General features: G+C 39.0%; 1 protein-coding gene across 1 annotated transcript in view; it reads left to right on the top strand.

The window, feature by feature from the left end:
• The window catches only part of LOC127527166 (putative nuclease HARBI1), a gene marked incomplete at both ends in the record, with an annotated part of 462,973 nt that overhangs the window by 250,834 nt on the left and 197,361 nt on the right, over positions 1-14,778 (top strand). The window lies entirely within an intron of this gene.

Below are 14,778 nucleotides of genomic sequence, written 5' to 3'. Positions count from 1 at the left end.
AGTAAAGAGCAGTAACTTCAGCGCTATATGCAATCATCAGACACTCCCCATCTGATGCTGTTTTCACATAAAGACGCGCTAAAGCTCTGCAGTGTACTTGTGACTGCATTGTCGTACCAATGCTTGCGAACTGAAGTGTCTGCATGCACTTTTCGTGGCATTATACGTGTATGTTTTGAGCATGCCCATGTAGCTCAAACACAGGAACATATGTTGATGTAAAAGTATAACAAAACAAGTGCACTTTTATTCAAGACTATAACCGAAGAAAAAAGAAAGCAAGTTACAGTAGGTGGAATGCTAAGAACTGCTGATTTCCATTCTGTGCTATATAACTGTTAACATTTGAATCTGATGATTGCATATAGCGCTGTCTGATTTAGTGTGCGCAAGAACATGCAGGTGGCCAGTTGCTGAGTGCTACAACGCACATTTTAAAAAAAGAAAGAGACAAATATATGTGACGTTTTGAAGAAATCATTTTATGACGCGAATAGTACCAATCAGAAAACATCGTCGAAGTAATGCAATATTATTTGAAAACGAACAGCGTCAGGTTGGGTGTGAAGTTATACTGGCGCTGTTTGAGTCAGATCAGAAGCTGAATAAGCTGAAAAAGCTCCTGTTCTGACTCTAAGTAAAAAAGCATGAATTAATCAACAGAAATAACCGCGATTGACATTTTAAAGTTAACGATTTACAGTGCATACCAATTTATAAATTCAGTGTCCGTTTGAGGAAAAAAAAACCACTTTCTTCAAAGCTGGGAATCGAACTCGCGTCTCTGTGGCACAGAAAGGCAGTGGTGCTCCAAGACAGCAAACCGTCCTTATAACTTATTTTTTCAAGATCCATAACACACAGACAGACAGAGCACTGCGTAATACAGAGACAGACAGGCAGAGATATACAAATAAACAGGGAAGGCACATGTACTGAAAGAAAAAAAAAATCAACATGTGCGTTGTTTCTGCAGCACTGAATAAGCTCCCCCAATCTGACTCTCTAAGTAACAGCGCAAGTACAAACACAAATCAAGTGCATGTGTGTACTGTATAATATTAACAAAAAGAGCAGCTTACTACTGAAAACGGCAAATATAGGAGTGAGTGGGGATCGAACCAGTACTCTTGATTACACTTGGTTTGCGTCTGTACTTGCGCTGTTACTTAGAGAGCCAGATCGGGGGAGGGGGTGATGTTAGAGCGGGTGAGCTTATTCAGTGCTGCAGAAACAACGCGCATGTTGATTTTTTTTTCTTTCAGTACGTGTGCCTTCCCTGTTTGTTTGTATATCTCTGCCTGTCTGTCTCTGTATTACGCAGTGCTCTGTCTGTCTGTGTGTTATGGATCTTGAAAAAAATAAGTTATAAGGACAGTTGTTCATGTTAATTGCAGTCTCAATTGTTAAAAAAATATTTTAAAAGGAGCATCCCACATGAAAATATAACGATCTCATTACCTGACAGTGCATACCAATTTACAAATTTTATGTCCGTTTGAGGTTAAAAAGAAAAAAAAGAAGTAACACTTTATCCCCAGTGGGGAATTGAACTCATGTTTGTGAGGCAGAGAAAAGCTACTCGGTCTGAGAGGCAAATCTTAGCACGCTACGCCACGGAAGCTGTTATATGGTGTGTGAAGCTTTTGTGGAAGTGTTTATTTGATCTTAGGAACTCGGGCTTTACACATTCTATAGTTTATGCCTACATTTTGTAACATTTATTACTAAAATATGAAAAAGTTTCTGTTTTAGCAATGTGTTTACACAGATTACTGTAGAAACGGATCACGCATGAAATGCATGTATTCCAAATAGCGATCTATTATTTCTATTCTAAAACTCCAGCAGTTCAGTCACTCCCAGGTAATCAAACAAGGCATGAGCTGGGAACACTTAGTGAACGTTATGCGACGGTGGGGGATGGAATAGCCGGCTGCTCGCTGCTCCTCTTAATCGGCACATTTAGAAGACAAAAGAGAGGTGAGAACGGTTTTAAGGTGGGCCAGATCTACGAGTTTTTTCGTAGACTCTGGTAATTCTAGTGTTAAGGGAAAGCCCAGACACCCTGCGGAGGAAACTCATTTCAGCCGCTTGTATTTGCGATCTCGTTCTTTCAGTCACTATCCATAGCTCATGACCATAGGTGAGGGTAGGAACATAGATCGACTGGTAAATTGAGAGGTTTGCCTTGCGGCTCAGCTCCTTTTTTCACCACGACAGACCGATGCAGAGCCTGCATTACTGTGGATGCCGCACCGATCCGCCTGTCGATCTCACGCTCCATTCTTCCCTCACTCGTGAACAAGACCCCGAGATACTTGAATTTTGAAGGTTTACTAATATATAAAATCCAATGTCTGTCTGTCTGTATGTCTGTCCACTGTTCATGAGAGAACTACTTAACGGATTTAGATCAGGTTTCTTTCTGGAATTTGCTTGTATATTCTAGTTGATTTGGAGACTTCTCTCATTTCGCTATTTATCATAGTTTGCTTGCGGTACCGGTTTATTTGCGCGAATCAAAGATCCATGCAACGGGCCTGGGGAGGGGCCTTCCTCACTCACTCGCCAGTTTTGGAGCGTGTTCCTTAACTCCACTTAGCTAGCGAGTGAACAAATGAATTCAACTTTGTTTGATATTTAAAATAAAGTGTATGAATAAACTTGATGAGTTTGAGTCCAGATATTCTCTTAAGTGCATGCCACATTGAAAAGTTAGATTGCAATTCAGATTGTGGATCGTGATTTTATGTTAAAAGGTTGTAATATGATTTCTTGGAAAGATCGCCCACCCCTAATATGACTAATCAAGTTTTCAAATTTATGTAGGATTCATTAACTCTTTGGCAAGCTACTTGGAAAGGGATAACTCGCGAGCGATGTGTTGGAGACCCCTGCCTTAGGATCTTTGAAAGAAAAAGACTTTCAGATATTTTTATATATTGCTGAGATATTGTTGAGATGCTGTCTGAATCTTCAAGACCAATCACTATTTCTTCCAGAATAGAAGTTAATGGATGGTGTGGAAAATTGGGTAGGTTTCTTTTAGTAAATTTCTGAATTAAAAGTACAGGCAATGTAGCTCAAAGTGCTTTGCAAGATGACAAATAGATAATTATATTAAATGAAAAACAAACAAATGTAGGCAATAATATAGGTTATTATCACATTTCTCAAGGTCATTGTGTGAGGTAGAGGTGGGCGAGTGGGTTGGAGGGGGAGGTCCTTTGGTAGGCGATCCCCTGTAGTTTTCAGTCAGCAACATGCTTTGGTCTGGTGCACAACGTGCTTTTGCTGTCGAAGCATTCTTCAAAAACATCTAATCCATCATCACTACACAACGTCTTTCAAACACACTTCAGAATTCCTCCTAACAGTGACATCCCAAATCGGAAAACAGTTCTTTAGGGGGTGGCTAGGCCGTCCTCAGATTGTACGAATGCCTGAAAACATCTGAGCTGTAAAGGCATTAATTTTGCAGTTTTCTAGACATTCAGTGCACAAACATCCTTCTGCCTTAGACATTTCCAACACATCTTTAAGGAGGATTTTGCATGAGGGCCTTAATTTCCATCCATACAAAACGATGGTAGTGCAGGAACTCACTGAGAAAGACAGGCAGAGCCACAGAGAGTTGTGCGTGAATATTCTGGAAACCGTTTATCGAGATGCCAACATCATGCGCATTGACAAGGCATATTTCCTTTTGAATGGTTGCGTAAATAAGCAAAACGTTCGCTATTAGGCTGAAACCAACCCTTGTGAACTTCATCTGAGACCCCTGCACAGTGAACGTGTTACAGTTTGGTGTGCCATTGCAGAAATTTGGCATTGTATGCCCTTACTGTTTTGAGGAGGGGGGAGCAATGGTCACCGTCACGTCAGAACGTTACATTGTAATGCTAGAGAACTTTTTGCAGCCCCAACTGAAAGAAATGGATGTGGTGGATGCCTGGTTTCAACAGGATGGAGCAACAGCTAATATGACGTGGAGATCCATTCAAGTTTTGCAGGAGATGTTTCTGGGGAAGCTGCATGGCGATGTCGTGCGGCCTTCATGTTTGGCTAATCTCGCTCCGTGCGATTTCTTCTTGTGGGGCTATCATAAATCGAAGGTACAAACACACTTGAAGCCCCCAATGATGTTATTCACCACAAAATCACCTCTATTCCCCTTGAAATGGCCGAACGAGTCATGTGAGCGTCCAGAAATCGTCTCGAAGAGTGTATCTCTAATGATGGCCACCACCTTGAAGACATCATTTTTAAAACACAGTGAAAAAAAATCTATTTTGTACACCCTTTCTTGTGTCGTAATGAAATTTATTATATCTTGTAGTGTTTTTGTAGAATAAATGTTTGAAATGTCGTACTCTTTTTGGCTCACCCTGTATTAAAGAATAAGCAATAAAAGAAAAAGGTAAGGTCGCATGACTGGGGGGATGGACAAAAAAGAAAAAAAAAACTCCAGTTAGGCTGGAGAAAAAAATAACATTTGAAGCAGTCCAAGGTCAAAAACACCACTCAGCCTCCACTGGGCATTCTACCAAAGGTATATGTCATCATAAGAGACACATGTCAACACAAGAAATATCTCTTCCTCAGTTTTATCTTTCTCTGCAGTAAAGATCATTGGCAGTTTTCATCCAAAACTGATCTGTTGCTGTGGATTGTAGGCTCACATCCTTCTCTTCCAATGGTGGCCAGGAAACATCCTGTGATTCAGTTTGCTACCTAATACTAAAGCAAGTAAATCTCATTTGAATGTGGATTACTCAGTTACTGAAAGGACTTTCATTTGTTATTTTCAATGAAAATTATTATTTTGCAAATTATGAGGCAGAGTGTTGGTTCAATTATAAAGAAATATTGTCCCCTAAGCAAATGGGCATTAGCTGCTTTTCTCTGTTCTGGTTGGCTTCCAATTTCTTTTTTTTTCTTTTAAATAATTCCTAACATTATGTCTGTTCACCCAGTACAAACTATAAAGCTACGTTTTGGATAATATGAAAGAAACTACAAATCACTTAGCATTTAGATTTAACAAATTCATCAGGTCTGTTTTTTATTAGGTCTTTTTCTAATGCACTGATTGCACAACAGCAGTGCCTCCGGCAACATAAAAAACAAGAGAGACATATGATCCTGAGGTGGCTAAGGGTAATCAAAAAATCTATATGGCTAAATTCATTCACTAGAATTTTTTCATTTGCGCAGTATACTGAGCAATTGCTTTTAACATTTTCTCACCCTAGAAACAGAGAAGACAATTTGCAAAAGAGCAGCACAAATGCTTTTTTTCAATACTGGTATCTTTTTCCACAATACGTCAAATATAGCTGTTGTCTTCAGGTTATAAAGAAGATGCACTGAACATCAATAATCAGGCATTAAATTATAAAATTATGCTATTGACACTATAATAAGAGAGCTGATAAGAATTTGTGTAGTCCCATGGGTGTCATTTTTTTTGCTGTATAATTTTAAAAATATTTTCATTTTTGGAATTGACAAAAGTCTTTGGCACTTATAGAAACATTCTGTAAAATGAAGTTGCTTTAAAAATAATAAAATATCAAAAACAGTATTATGAACAGCAGCAAACAGTAAAAAAAACTAAATCAAAGCAATATTTGCTATGACCACCCTTTAACTGTAAAGAAATAATAATTCTTTTCACTTATATAGTGGTTTTCTCACCACTCCAAGAGTAAGGAGCCACTTCAATCCACCAACTGAAGACCCGGTGTAAGAAATTGGCACACATGGACAGCGACATCTTCTTCTTAACGAAATGCAAAAAGGAAAATTTTATCCCGAAAGGCATCATGATAAGGAATCCAACCATACACACTTATAATACTCGGTTTGCAGAGCAACTTTGTTTTAGGACATCTGCAAGGATAAGAAACCACTTAATCCAAATTTTCTACAACATCAAGAAGAACACGCAAAGAGAGATCCAAGACCTCATCCTGCTCCTTGGAAATGACAGGCAGGAGATGGTGAAGGAGCTCCATCGCTATTACAAAAGACTCCAGAAACTCCTTATTGTCAACAAAAAGAAAAAGCTGGATAGACTACGAGAGAAAGCTGGACACTTAATAGCAAAAAACAAAAAGCAACAGACCTGCTTTGTTAATCTCTCCTCATACACACCAAATGAAGCAGAGATTTCAGTACTTACACAGGGACTCTCATATTGTCCTGCAAAGCCCATTGACAACATCAGACTCTGCAGTGATATGGAAGAATTCTTCAGAAAACTCAGACTACAAGAATTTTTCCACAAGAAAGAAAACGGTAACACACAGGAACCAACAACAAGCAGTTACAACAACCCCACCAATAAATCCACATGGACACCAGAAGCTGGCAGAAACTCCACCCTGGATAATTATATAGACTGCTTCTGACACAGAGTGAAAACAGGGATCTTAAACAAGCAGCAAAATCGGATAGAAAACATTACTGGGGATGAGCGGAGAGCCATACATTCACTAAGGGAAAATACAGAAATCATTATCAAACCAGCAGAAAAAGGGGGTGCTTTAGTTATCATAAACACGGGAGTTGGTCTCGTCCGTTACAGGAGATGGACGTCTGAAGTGGAGCTCCGTTACCAGCGGCTTTATTTTCTCACGTATTTATTATTTAGAGGTATCCTGTATTTACCCGACCCGAGTAGCTTCCACTACAGTATATAAACATGAGTAACAAGAAGAGAGGTCAGGAAGAACCGGAAAAGAAACTTAAAACATCAAAGTCTAGACAGACATCAAGCCCAAGTACGGGGTACGGCCTCTCTGAGTCTGATGTATAACGGCGTGCGTAGAACTCACACTATAACATGGCGTAAGCACAAAAGCGGGAATGTGCGTATGCACAGAAAAATCCAGATGCAGGAATCTGTATGTACGCAAACTTCCACGTTCTTCCGCTACATAAATCCCGATCAGCGTGAAAAGTAACGCACGTGCCTTCTGTCCCGCCCCAACTCCTCCCAGAATTATGCCTCTTTGAATATGCAAATCGATATAAATAGCCTTCTGTGAAAAGACAATGGGAAAAGCACGGGGGAAAATATAAGAATTTCAGCGAATACCAAGTGGAGGCAAAGGAAAAATATTGGTTTGGTTTAAACAGTGGTATAATCAACAAAAGGAAGTTGATCGAGTGACATAGTGTCGGAGAAACTCGAAAGCTCAAGTTGACAAAGTCGCACAGTGCCAGAAATAAAAAAGAAATCACATATTAAAGTTGGCGTGAAAAGGCGACTCGCAGCGGACTGTCTGAGTGTCATATGAAAGCTTATTAGGGTACAGAGAAAAAAAAATAGGCACACAGTGGGAAAAAAGCACGAAATGTCAACTTTAATCTCGAAATTTCCACATCATAAACTTCATCTTAAAATTGTTTATTTTACTAGTTTCTCAAGTAGCACGTTAAATGCTTTGTTCTGTGTTTGTACGTGCTTCCGTTCTTTCTCTTTCTCCGACAGGACACAGAATCCATTACATTCGTGATATTACAGCTCTCTGAATAATTAAAATACTGATATGTATACGTGATATCTTTTTCATGATGACAGGAATGAAATGATGTTATTAAACATGGGAACACGGTGGCGCAGTGATTGTTCATATCTCACGCAAGAGGCTTGCTGAGCCATGTGCGACCTTCAATGAAATCATTTATTACAGAAGTACTGTCTCTTTCAAATGTACTAACCTCCAATTCCTGTCCTTACTTTTCTTTCTCCAAATACCCAATCGCCACACAATCAGCTCTGTAATAAACATTAAGCCATCTGTAAGCGTAGAACGCCGATTATTAAAAACTTTTAAGGAACATTGAAATATCTTCGTAGTACATGTTTAATTATTTTATCCGTCTATCCTTCCAGTGTCGCGTCAGCACCAGCAATAATACAGCACAAGGCAGGAGCTATCCGTGAACTAGCTAGCGCTGCGGCACCGTGTCCTCACATGTTTAATTATTAACAATACAGATTATTTAAATGAAGTTAAAGTTTTATCTGTATACTATAAGCAACATATTTTGCTGCATTTCATCTTAAAAATGATATCGTCATCATATGCGCTTTATAAAGTGGTGCAGGTTGTGCAATATTATAACTGTAGTGCAAGTTTACAGTGGGGTAATTGTACTTATAAGTACAAACAGTTCTACAAGGAGCACTTGATGGACTGATTGAGTGCATTTATAGTTCTTGGGATGAAACTGTTTCTGAAACGCGAGGTCCGTACAGGAAAGGCTTTGACGCATTGTGGCTGAGGTAGTGCGTGCTTGAAACTGTATACTGATAATTCTCTTTCCGATCAGCTGCTGCTGTGATTCCCCACTCAGATACAGTGATATAAATACTCTGAGTGCTGCAGTGAGAGTAATATGGAAAAAGATGATCCGCTGTGGCAACCCTTAACGGGGGCAGCTGAAAGAAGAAGAAGATGCAGTGAGCGTAACAATGCTAAAGCAGTTATGGTATTTGGAATACTATGCCTATTCCCTGGACCATTATATTGCTACAGGTTAATTACAATCAGATGCATTACACTAATAAACAATATGCAGTTAATTTCAGTGTATTTATAAAGCCGCGTCAGGAATGTGAGTCTAAGAAAGAAAGGGTGACCACACAGGAACAGTAGCACTGATTTGACGCTGGGTGCCTCCAGTCTGCAAAACTGAGCAGAGAAATTGCGTATGCCAGGGTATGAGGTACCGTGGAAATGTGCGTGGCTTTATGCCAAGTTTAAGTTTTATACATCGCGATTTGAGCGTGGAAACGTTCGTACACAACATTTCTGTGCGTATGCACCGTTTATACATGAGGCCCCTGGAACTGGCAGACGAATGCGCAGACATCCTAGGACCCCGCTCCACTGCATCGTCTCCAGTCAAGAGCGAAAATGGGAGCAAGGGTGCAAGTGATGCAGGTCACGATGGATCACCAATTTCAGAAGATCACTCGAAACTAGAAAAGGCCCTGCAGTACGTGTTCTCATATACTCCTCGCGAGCTCAAAGCATCGGCTGTAATAGGAGCTGCAATTCCACCCGCGGAGCACGAAAGCCGAAACGATCTGTCCGAACTGAAAGAGATGATCACAGCACTGGCCACTGCCACGGCTATGGCCGTAAGTGAGCTTAAGAAGGAGCTTAAGAAGGGATCGGGAAATGCGTCTATTTAATCGTTTTGATGCGACCTTTAAAGGTATAGTGGGGAAATTAGAGGAACACATTGAAGAAAATAGATCCAAACTGAAAAAACTTGCCGATCAGCTGGATGACATTAAGCAGGCATTCCCGACGAACTGAAACAGCGGAACAATTGGCATCTAATGCCGATGAAAAAGCTACAGCTGCGAATTCAGAATGCAAAAAACTCGGAGAAAGACTTGCATCCCTGGAAGATGGGTGCAGAAGGAATAATATTAGAATCGAAGGTCTACCTGAGAAACGAGAAAGTACAAACCCACTGAAATTTGCAGTAGAATTACTCTCTAAAATAATTGGAGATTACTTTAAATCAGGTACCGAAATAGCAGCAGCTTATCGTATACGCTGATCAAATACCTTTAAACCTAGGTCTTTTATTGTTCGCTTTGAGCGATTACAATGTAAGCTTGATGTGATGGCACTTCTCAGACACAAGCAAGAGATTATATTTGAAAATAATCTCATTCTAATTTTCCCTGACTTCTCACCTTTAACAGCTGCAAAACGGGCAGCCTTCTTCAACATTAAACAGCTGTTACGGAAAGCCGATATCAAATACAGCCTCTTGTATTCCGCCAAACTGAAAGTGGAAGTTCAAGGCCAATATTTCGTATTTTCAAGCAAGGAGGAAGCTGAAAAGGAATTAAAGAAATTGTTCCCGACACTCTTTTGAAAGACAATAATGAGCCGTATCCTGTCATGGCATGTCAAGGAGTTATCACCTGCTGTCTGATACATTTGTAAAGATACGGGTATTATAATTATACATCCTTTTCTTTATTCGGACGCTATATGTTTATGTTTTAATTACAGTTATAGACGTGAGTGTGTGGAAGTAATTAAAGTAGGGTTTGTTTGTTTTTTTTTTTCTTTTACTACCCTAAAATACACTGTTTAACATCATACCCATGGTTTATTGTTATTTCTATTATTGCATTAGGATTTACTATGCTTATCCTAGACCACTTTTTAACACCATTCCCAGGGTTCATTATTTTATTATCTTAATATTTTAAAATTGTTGAAGATTATATTTTAAACTTAAAGACTGTTAATGATTATATTTTTGGCAGATAGTATTTAGATTTTAGCTGCAATAGATATCTCTACTTTTTAATTCTCAAACGCCGCTGCTTGGGGTTTGGGGTTTGTTTTGTTTTGGACGTGCTGTGTCTCTCGGTATGTCAGAGGACTGGGACATTGTGAAGTGGGGTCTAGCCTCATGTGGGGAGGAAAAATGGGGGGGTGGGGGGTATAAGGGGGAGAGAAGGAGAGCAGGCTAGATCTAATCTATCCTTTTAATCCTTATAATTATAACTATCAATGCAACAATAGGCTGTATGGCAATAACTTGTGGGGAAATTGGAAATTAAGATTAAAACTGCCTCACTACCAGTTAAGACTATAAAATGACATTAAAATTCAAAATCAATGTCTCCATGATGGGACAGTTAATTTTGTGAGCTGGAATGTTAAAGGCCTGAATCACAAATTAAAGAGAAAGAAAGTATGCTCTCACCTAACAGGCTTAAACGCTAAAATAGTATTTTTACAGGAGACCCACTTACTAAGCAAGGATCAGTTCCGGCTACAAAAAGACTGGACTGGCCAAATGTTCCATTCTAGCTTTACAAAGAAAACTAGAGGTGTGGGAATTCTCATACATAGAACAATCCCATTTGTAGCATCAGATGTAGTATTGGATCCTGAAGTGAGATATGTGATGGTCATGGGCAACTTATTTAACTGTAAAATAATTTTGATAAATGTTTATGCACCCAATGTCGATGATAAGGAATTCATGCAAAATCTGTTTGCATCCAATCCCAATGTGAACACTCATAAAATTATAATGGCTGGGGACTTTAATTGTGTTTTAAATCCACTCTTAGATAGGACTCCTGCACAGCGGGGACGACATCTAACACTGCAAAGACAATTACACAGTTTGTAACTGACCACAACTTATCAGACCCCTGGATGTTTCTAAACCCAAACTCAAGAACATATTCGTTCTACACACCAGTGCATCATAGCTACTCAAGAATTGATTATTTCTTTATAGATAATCATTTCTTGCCTACAATTAAATCTTGCAAATACGACACAATTGTTATCTCCGACCATGCACCTCTTGTTTTGGAGCTAAAATCATTAAGCCCCTCACACTCACCTCGCAGATGGCGTCTTAACTCTCTTCTATTAGCAGATGAGAACTGCACAGAATTTATATCCAAACAAATCAGCTTCTTCCTAGAGACAAACACACCCTCAGAGGTTTCTGCAGAAACACTCTGGGAAACTCTAAAGGCCTTCTTAAGAGGACAGATTATTTCATATCTTTCCCACAGAAATAAATTAGAAACCAAGAAAGTGTCAGAGCTAAGAAGCGAAATTACTAGAATAGATGAAGAACAAGCCAGGGGTCCAAGTGAGGCACTTCATAGGAAAAGGCAGGCTCTGCATACAGAACTCAACATCTTGACAACTAAAGAAACTGAACAACTTATTTATAAATCAAGACATCATTACTATGAACATGGAGAGAAAGCTAATAAGCTTTTAGCTCAACAAATCCACAAGCAAGAAGTCTGCAATGCAATCCCAGTAATCACCAACATGAATGAAGATGAAATCATTGACCATAAAAATATAATGCACACATTTAGAGACTACTATAAAACCTTATATTCTACTGAGTTTAAAGAAGACAACACACAATCTAATGCATTTCTGGATACATTACAGATACCACAAATAGATACTTTTAGCACTGAGGAACTGGATAAACCCCTGACCCTATCAGAATTACAAGATGCTATAAAGTCACTTCAAGGCAGGAAATCAGCAGGCCCTGATGGCTACCCTGTAGAATTTTATAAGAAATTCTCCACTCAACTAGCTCCCCTCTTATTGGCAACATTTACAGAAGCTAGAGTCAATCAAATTCTACCTCAAACTTTTCGTCAAGCATCAATCACTATTTTTCCTAAACAAAATAAGGACTTGTTACAATGTGCATCATACAGACCAATTTCACTTCTGAATAATGATGTTAAGATACTCTCAAAAATTATCGCTAGAAGGATGGAGAAAGTGCTGCCTTCGGTAATATCACAGGATCAAACTGGATTTATTAAAGGCCGACACTTATCTTCCAATCTTCGACGCCTGTTTAATGTAATATATTCACCAGCAAAGTCAAACACCCCAGAGATATTATTATCATTGGATGCAGAAAAAGCAATTGATATGATTGAATGGAATTACCTTTTCACTGCATTGGAGAAATGTGGGTTTGGCCTGAATATTTGTGCATGGATCAAACTACTGTATACCAATCCAGAAGCTTCAGTTTGTATTAACAACATTTGTTCAGACTACTTTAAACTAGAACGTGGCACCAGACAAGGATGCCCCTTGTCACCACTGCTGTTTGCAATCGCCATTGAACCACTGGCGGTCCACTGTCAAAATTCTTATCAGATAAAGGGGATTATCAGAGAAGGACTGGAACAGAAAATTCTCTATATGCAGACGATATGGTTTTATATATATCAGACCCAGAAAATACTGTGCCTGCAGTTTTAACAGCACTTACAGAATTTCAAAAGATCGCTGGTCTCAGAATTAATTTGAATAAAAGTATACTCTTTCCAGTGAATTCACACGCATATAATATTAGATTGGACACCCTACCTTTTACCATAGCAGATCAGGGGGGTATTTTCCGTACGTCGCTTAAATCATCCGAGATCAGATGCCTCATCTTGGATGAGTTAATGCCGGTGAAACTCATCCAGAGAAAAGTCAGTTTTTCAAATGCAGCAGTATAGTAAATTAGTGTAGCTGGATCTAATCATCCGAGATGAATGCGCGCGCCCATGCTGATTGAAAATCCAATATATATTGAGTCTAGAAAACATGATCAGTAAGTCTTTGATTGGCTGTAACAAAATGATGAACGAACGGGTGCATTTTTTTTCCACACAAGCGGAGCAGGACCTTTTATTCGAAGGACATGAAGAATTTCAACATTTAATATGCACAAGGGGTAACACTGCAATAGCAGCCCAAACCAGAAAAGACCACTGGCAAAAAGTGGCCAACAAATTAAATTCTAAGTAGTGTGTATTGTACTTACTGAATGCAGCGTTTCATTTCCTATGTGTCAGATTAATTATTATTTAATATGTCATAATTCCAGATCAAACGTGAGCACAAGGAGAACATGGGAACATGTTAAAGTGAAGTACAAGAATATACTTCAAACTGGTAAATATTGGTATACATAACTATTTAAAGAATTGTTGATATAAATCTATACTAATAAAAGGCAAAGCCCTCACTGACTCACTGACTGACTGACTGACTGACTCACTCACTCATCACTAATTCTCCAACTTCCCGTGTAGGTAGAAGTCTGAATTTTGGCAGGCTCATTCCTTACAGCTTACTTACAAAAGTTAAGCAGGTTTTATTTCGTAATTCTACGCGTAATGGTCATAACTGGAACCTGTTTGACTGACTCACTCATCACTAATTCTCCAACTTCCCGTGTAGGTAGAAGTCTGAAATTTGGCAGGCTCATTCCTTACAGCTTACTTACAAAAGTTAGGCAGGTTTTATTTCGAAATTCTACGCGTAATGGTCATAACTGGAACCTGTTTGACTGACTCATTCATCACTAATTCTCCAACTTACCGTGTAGGTAGAAGGCTGAAATTTGGCAGGCTCATTCCTTACAGCTTACTTACAAAAGTTAGGCAGGTTTCATTTCGAAATTCTACGTGTAATGGTCATAACTGGAACCTGTTTTTTGTCCATATACTCTAATGGAGGAGACGGAGTCACGTATCACGTCATCACGTATTACGCCTCCTACGTAATCACGTGAACTGAAAACGAGGAAGAGATTTACAGCACAAGTCAAACGCGGGAACGAAGGTAAATGACGTTAATTGTTGACTGTCTTTTAATACTGTGTACTTGTTGAGTGTCTTTTAATACTGTGTAAGCATACATATTAACACATGTGCAATTAAACGTGTGCATTTACGGGGTGATTTCTCAGGCTTAAAAGCTCGCCTTTTATTAAAAAGGTAAATGCAAACTCTTTTCATTCTGAAAGGCACAAACCACGTTAGATTTCAGCCGTTAAACGCGCAAAAATGTCAGTATACCAGATAAATAAGCGCAACATATTATCAGTTGTATTGTTTGCTTACAATACATATAGAAATGTGTTAATCGTTAACTAATATTATGGGATGGTGTTTTTCGACTCGCACTTTGATTTAAACGATTGCATGTCTTGGTGGGTTTGCGTAGCTTATTGTCAATATCTTTACAGCTCTTTTTAAGACTTAATTTAAAAAGGTTTTCTTTTCTTCTTAATAAAAATTTAAAAGTAGTACTTCGCCGGTGCGAAGTGCTCACTTCACTCCCTTACGGGAATCGAACCTCGGACGTCAGCGCTAGAGGCTAAGCCCCTAAAATTGCGCCACGGCGTGTGGTTCGTTTATTTGACAGC

Source organism: Erpetoichthys calabaricus, chromosome 1 (genome assembly GCF_900747795.2).
Source record: "Erpetoichthys calabaricus chromosome 1, fErpCal1.3, whole genome shotgun sequence".
Lineage (NCBI taxonomy): Eukaryota > Metazoa > Chordata > Cladistia > Polypteriformes > Polypteridae > Erpetoichthys > Erpetoichthys calabaricus.
This window is presented reverse-complemented; position numbering and strand designations above follow the sequence as displayed.